Raw genomic sequence first — 6,147 nt, 5'->3', positions numbered from 1 at the left:
TGAATATCTGACATGCATCAGAGGGACAAGAGATCTGTCTACTGTTGTCTATCTGCCCCTGAGTCCAGGGCTGCAGTAATCCCCTTCCATATCTTGAAAAGTTAATCCTCCGGAGTGCCTGAGTCTACGCCTCGCTCCTTCCCTGGGGCAGAGATGCGTTTCCTGCGTCTCGGCTTCCTGCCTCCCTCCCCCAGTGGAGAGGCAATCAGGGTTCATGTAGAAAAACCCTCTGGTATGAGATTTACCCGTGACTTTCACAGGCGAGTGTTTGCTGATGAATTATTCAGCCCCCAAGAAAAGGGAGATGGGAACATGAACACAGTATCTATCTGACACCAGTTTGGACTTCATTAGTGAATGCTTTTCACCTGCGACAGCTACCAAGCCATAAATCCCAGATTCCAGTTCCTTGCTGGTGCTAAATAGACTCCACTTATATTCTCCCCCTTCTCTGCTACCCATCTTTGGCACACATAAGGGCTGGGGGGTCCATGCAAGCACAGATACTTTCTATCCCCTGAGCCCTTTCTGGTGCCAGACCTGGCCAGGCTCGTAAATCAGCTTCGGTGGTGCTCTTTGTAAATGATTTAGTGCAGGAGATACTGATTAGTGGTAGCAAAGGCACCAGAACTGTTCAAATATAGAGGGTGATAGGAATTATATCCACATTTTCAAATGCAAAAGTTAATTTTAAAAGTTATGACTTGCTGTTCCTTCTCTGTGACTGAATGCTGGGAACGCTCTGGTGCCTTCTAAATCATCGGAGCTGGCCTGCTCTGCAGTCCCCTGTCACAGGAAAAAAAAGCATTAAACAGTTTTAGCCTCCTCCTGAAAATACTTAACTCCTTACATATGTTGCCTGTCATTATTCACATCTATTTTTAAAGGGAATTAATGGAAATTTGAGATATTTTATATTTAAATTTGCATCCTGTAGCGACTTCTTGCTGTATGCCAGGATGACACTCCACCGGTACAGAAAGGAGGCAGCAAGATGAGAGTGGGCAAGGTGGGCTGCAAGAGGAGAGGGACCTCTCACTGCACCGGGATGGTGTATAAGCTACTAAGAGGTACAATGCACTCACAGGCATTTAAGGAGAAAAAACATGTTTACGAAGGTGTGTTTTCAGACTGTCAGTTTTTGTCTTACATTGTGAGTGAGCAAGAATTCAGTTGTGATTTGAAGTGCACCTCTGTGTTGTCACTTAAAGAATATATAACTAAAGACTTAAACTAAAAAGCTGTTTGATAGATGGTTGGTAGATCTTATGAAGTCAGCCATTGAGGAGAGGACTCTACTCAGTGCCAGGAATTTCACCTCGTCACTCTAGCCCATTCTACTGGCATCTCTCTTTCTGTGCACCATGGCTTGATCACCTATAAAATATATTTGCACACTAAAACCCTTAGAATTTTTTTTCAGTTTTTTTTTCCCTAGGGCTACAATTTTAGCTGCCAAATTTGATTCTGTGACTTGAAAAACCTCCAATGTGCAATAAGTTCTATTCATTTTCCACAAGGCACATTTATATTTACTGTCAACATCGCCAGAGTTGGCAAATGTTCCAAGCCAAGGAGTTACCAGAAAGCAATGAAGAAACTTGGATGCTGATGGTTATTTCTTTCTATTCTTATGCTTATTGCATGTGTTTACTCTAAAGTAGACATTCAACTCCATACTTCTGCAATAACGTAGAACATTGATATTGAAGGTGGAACTTTAAGACTAATAGAACTTGTCAGATATCGCCAATGTTTCAGTAAAAATTAGAAGAAAGAGATTTTCTTGTTGGCACGAGAGAGAAAGGAAGTCTCTCATCCTGATTCATTGGCCTTGTTGGCATAAGGCATAAGGAAGAAACACAAAATGCTACTGCATGTTGTTCCTCAGGAGGCAGCGATAGAGAATTTGAGATCACTGACAAAATGTTGGCTTCTCAACTTATTAGTATGGGTATAAAGAATAAATACCTTTGCTTTTTTTGCCTCATGTTCTTAGTCTGATTTGAAACCTGTTCCTGAGGCTTAAATTACATGATGTTGTTTGGATGCTGTCTTCCACTGCTAATACAAATACCAAGTGGACTGATGACAATGTTTGAATGGGGTAACTGCTCATATTCCTCAATGTATCGAATAGGAATAACATTGAAGCAGTTAGAATACAGAATTTAAATACAGCATATATGCTTTACAAACAGCAATCCTCTCAAGACTCTACTGACATGACAGACATCCTTTAAAACATCCCATGTGGAAAATTTATTCCTGCCTTGATCACATCTTAAAGTATCTGATTCTTCCAAAATACATGTAGAGGTTTTCAGAGAATGAGGTCAATAGAAATGGACTCCAGATAGCAAATAAGGTTTCTTTTAAGAAGATACGAATCAAAAAATTATGATCATCCTCTTTCATTTTAGAAATATATTTCACCACATTGTCAAAGGAATTGTCTTTTCTCATCATGACAGATAGAGAAGATGAAAATCATCAAACTTTTTCTGCTTGGTATTTGGAAGGCCGATAGCAGTGATTGTTCCCACCTTTTCTCAAAGCTTGGCTGCATGCTTTCAACAAGCAGTTCACACAACGGTGTATTTCAACAGATCACCCACTTGCTTTCTAGTTTCATTTAAAATAAGAAAATTTTCAATTCTGTGAGCATCTCTTGTACACGCAGTTGAGACAAAGGGAGTTTTTTATATTGCCTGCTGATGAAAAGAAACACCAGGACCCTAAAAACAGCTGGTGATTCTTTGAGAAGGGGAAAACGCGGGCAGTTCTACCAGGACGGAATCAAGGTAGTCTGTGAAACAGGCTGCCAGGCCCCTCTGCTGATGGGAAATTAGCCTCTCGCCCATTATCTACTATTAAAAAAGAGCTAAGAAAGTAAAATGGAGATCACATCACAGTTGTTTTTCTTTGCCTTATAATGGCAAGGAGGAAGGGGTGACGCCATTCTCTTCAACCAGCCAAGTGCCCTGGCCGTAACTTTTGGAAATCTTGAATGCTTGGCTTCTCTGATCTCTAGCACTCATCCTGCAGCTTGTGACTGCAGCCAGCCCACGGACAGAGCTCCCTTGTCATGGTAGAGGACCTGGAGCCATTTATAAGCTGATCTCTAGGAAGTATGTACAGGTATTGTAAAGAGAAAAATCCAATTTTCAAAGTTATTTGTATCTGACCCATCTCATAACAGTAGACCAGTCTGACTCATTTTCTTATTTCTGTGTACTGTTAAGAAGGCATGGTATTGGGTCTGCATATACTGCTGGTGGCGGGATTTTTTTTCCCCCTATTTGCTGGGAAGGATCTTCTTATTTCTAGCAGCATTAAAACAAGTAAACAAACAAAATGCTTCTGCTGTATTGGAACTCTGTATTTTCAGAGTTAAGACTCTGACCAGAGTCTCTTTAGAGGATAAAGAAGCCAAAAAATTACCACCACCACTCCCCAGCAGAAATGCATTTCTTCTTGGCACTGATTGAATGTACAGAGGTTAAATATGTACCTCCAAAGAAATCTCTCTGTAGGCATTGTAAAGGAATTGAGAGCTGATGCCAAGTATTTCTGAAGTTCCCACAGAGTCTTCATGCCAGGAGGACAACAACAGACCCCAAGGAAAGCTCAGTAGAGCTTGTCACACCTGGAACCACTGAATGTAGGTTTATAATAGAAATAGTTCAGTCTGCTAATAAGAATTCAGGTTGATTTTTAAAAAAAAAAAAAGAAGAAAGAAAAGGAAAAAAAAAAAGATGATTTACTGTTGCCTAAGAACTTCACATTTATCATGCTTGTTGGTTTTCCTTTTTTTTTTTTATGTATTTTGATGTACTGAAAATAATCTTTAATATTCTCAAGATACAGCTAAGTTAGAAGAACTCTTCAAGCTTTTTAATTACCTAGAACTTGAATTTGTAATTAATTTTATTTTCAAAGATTCCTCCCATACTTCTATTGATCTGCACAATACCTGCACTTGGAGATACAGCCTTGGCTGCAACAAGAAGCCTAGTGACTGAGGTACGCAGCTCAGTTCCGTGTTCTGACGTGAGCTCTGTCCTCCTTTGCTTGGTCTCCTGTTGAAGGAAAAACACTGGACAAAAGTGTCACAGAACTTCTGCATAAAGGAATTTCATCTAAGGAATTTCCTTTTCTTCACTAACCCAGGAACGAAGGAAACAGGAAAGAACCGCACTTCTAAAATCTCCAAGTCTCTGTTGAGCAGAATCCTTGCAGGAACCTCCATGAAGCCAACCCCACTGCAGCTGTCTCACCAGCTGTGCACCTCTCATAGGCATGCCTGTTGAAAAGAAAAACAAGGATCTTTATATTAGAAATTCTGACTTGACATGCAGATAAAGACTAACAATCTGTGATTCTTTCTGATGCTTCATGCTACCTTGAAATGCAAAACTTTAGGAATAAAAGTGTAACTCTCTTGGCTATCAGTCGAGTCGGCGCTAGGGATATTTGATTTACGCTGCATCTCAGAGTAAAGGAAGTAATGCAGATAGATGGATTTTCTTACAGCCAGCAGCTGTTATTCTAAGATGAGTGCAGTTAAACTTGCAAATAGCTTTCTTTTTTCTTTTTAGAACTACAGCTTTAAGTTGCAGAAGTTCTGCATGTCTGTAAAACTGAGTCTACCAAAGCCCTGTTTAAGGTATGTCACATATGCTTCACCCTCAAAGAATGATTTTATTAGGAGAGCCAGCTGTACCAACATTGCTTCCCTAAAAACACAGATTAATCAGAAATATATCATTAAAAGAAAAAGATACTTTTCTAAAGTACTTTCTAAATTACTTTCCTAAAGTAATTAGATTACTTCAGTTTACTGTTACAAGTCAATAAAATTGTTTGCCACAGAACCTAACAAGACATTTTAAAAATACAGTATACAATAAAATTTTACTTCTTGTAAAGACACATTAAAAACTTAACATTAACTGACATTTATCATGCTATAATAAAAATATTAGCAGTTCTTTTATATAGGCAAATACTTTTGTACTTAATTAGTCAGAGCCTATAAAGTAAAAAGAAAAGAAAGACCAAAAACCAAAGATGCAAATCCCAGAATTATATATCTTAATCTAGAACTAAACTACACTGGGCTAAGATCTCTGAACAATGGAGATGCATATGCCATGATGCAGTTAGAAAATCTTTATATTTCATAGTACTGTGAAATGTTGAAATGTTGAAAATGTTCTGCTGAATGAAATTGTTGCAGTTTGAAAAAATAGATGGAAGCCCAAAGCACCTCCAGCTGTAGAACCAATTAGATGTAAGACCAAAGAACCTCTCTAGCTGGATTATTATAGATTTTCTACAGAAATTCAAAACTTAACTCAGAGTTGATGATTGAAGAGGACTAAAATTTGAAGCAAGTTGAACACGTTGTGTTTCACCCTGGATTAGGGTTTTCCCTAGAGCCAGGATACTAGAAAGGTGCAGAACGCTTGAAATGGTACCACACGGATTGCAAAGGTCAGTCACGCACAGCAGATCACATCTAACACTGCAACTCCTGCGTAGCAGCAGAAATACCCTTGGGAAGAACCTATGATCCCTCTGCCAAGTCCTGGCCTGCCTGTGCAGGAAGGAGGCAGGTACTTGTTCACTTCAGCTATGACCTTCTGAACCATCCAGATCCCCTGGTGGCAATTCCTGCGCCTTGTCTTCTTGGGTCCAACTAATAAAGGAGTCCAAGAGGATGTAAATGCATACATACCTCTCAATACGTATGCTATATGCCAATTTAGACTCATTAGTCAGTATGTAATTATGCCTAATTTCACATCACTTCTGAACTTGGTCCTTTAAGAAAACTAGTATAACTTATGTTCTCTGAGACAGCAACAATCTGACCTTAAATGAACTGAATGTGAAATTGCCCAGTGATTGATTTTTCAATTTAATTATTTTTTCTTTAGAAGTTAAATTTAAACGTGGCACTTTGCAGTCTACCAAATCTAGGTCAAATAGATGGGATATTAATAACAACCCGTCCTGTGTGAAATCTAGGGGTTATAATAGTAAATTCAGTTTGTGGAATCCTGTGAAGCCTGAGTTTCATGCAAGTATCCACCTCACACAAGGCAAAGGCATAGGCCAGAGTTTCCCAGACTTCTTTAC

Source organism: Fulmarus glacialis, unplaced genomic scaffold, assembly GCF_000690835.1.
Source record: "Fulmarus glacialis isolate BGI_N327 unplaced genomic scaffold, ASM69083v1 scaffold13902, whole genome shotgun sequence".
In the NCBI taxonomy this organism is placed as follows: Eukaryota; Metazoa; Chordata; class Aves; order Procellariiformes; family Procellariidae; genus Fulmarus; species Fulmarus glacialis.
This window is presented reverse-complemented; position numbering follows the sequence as displayed.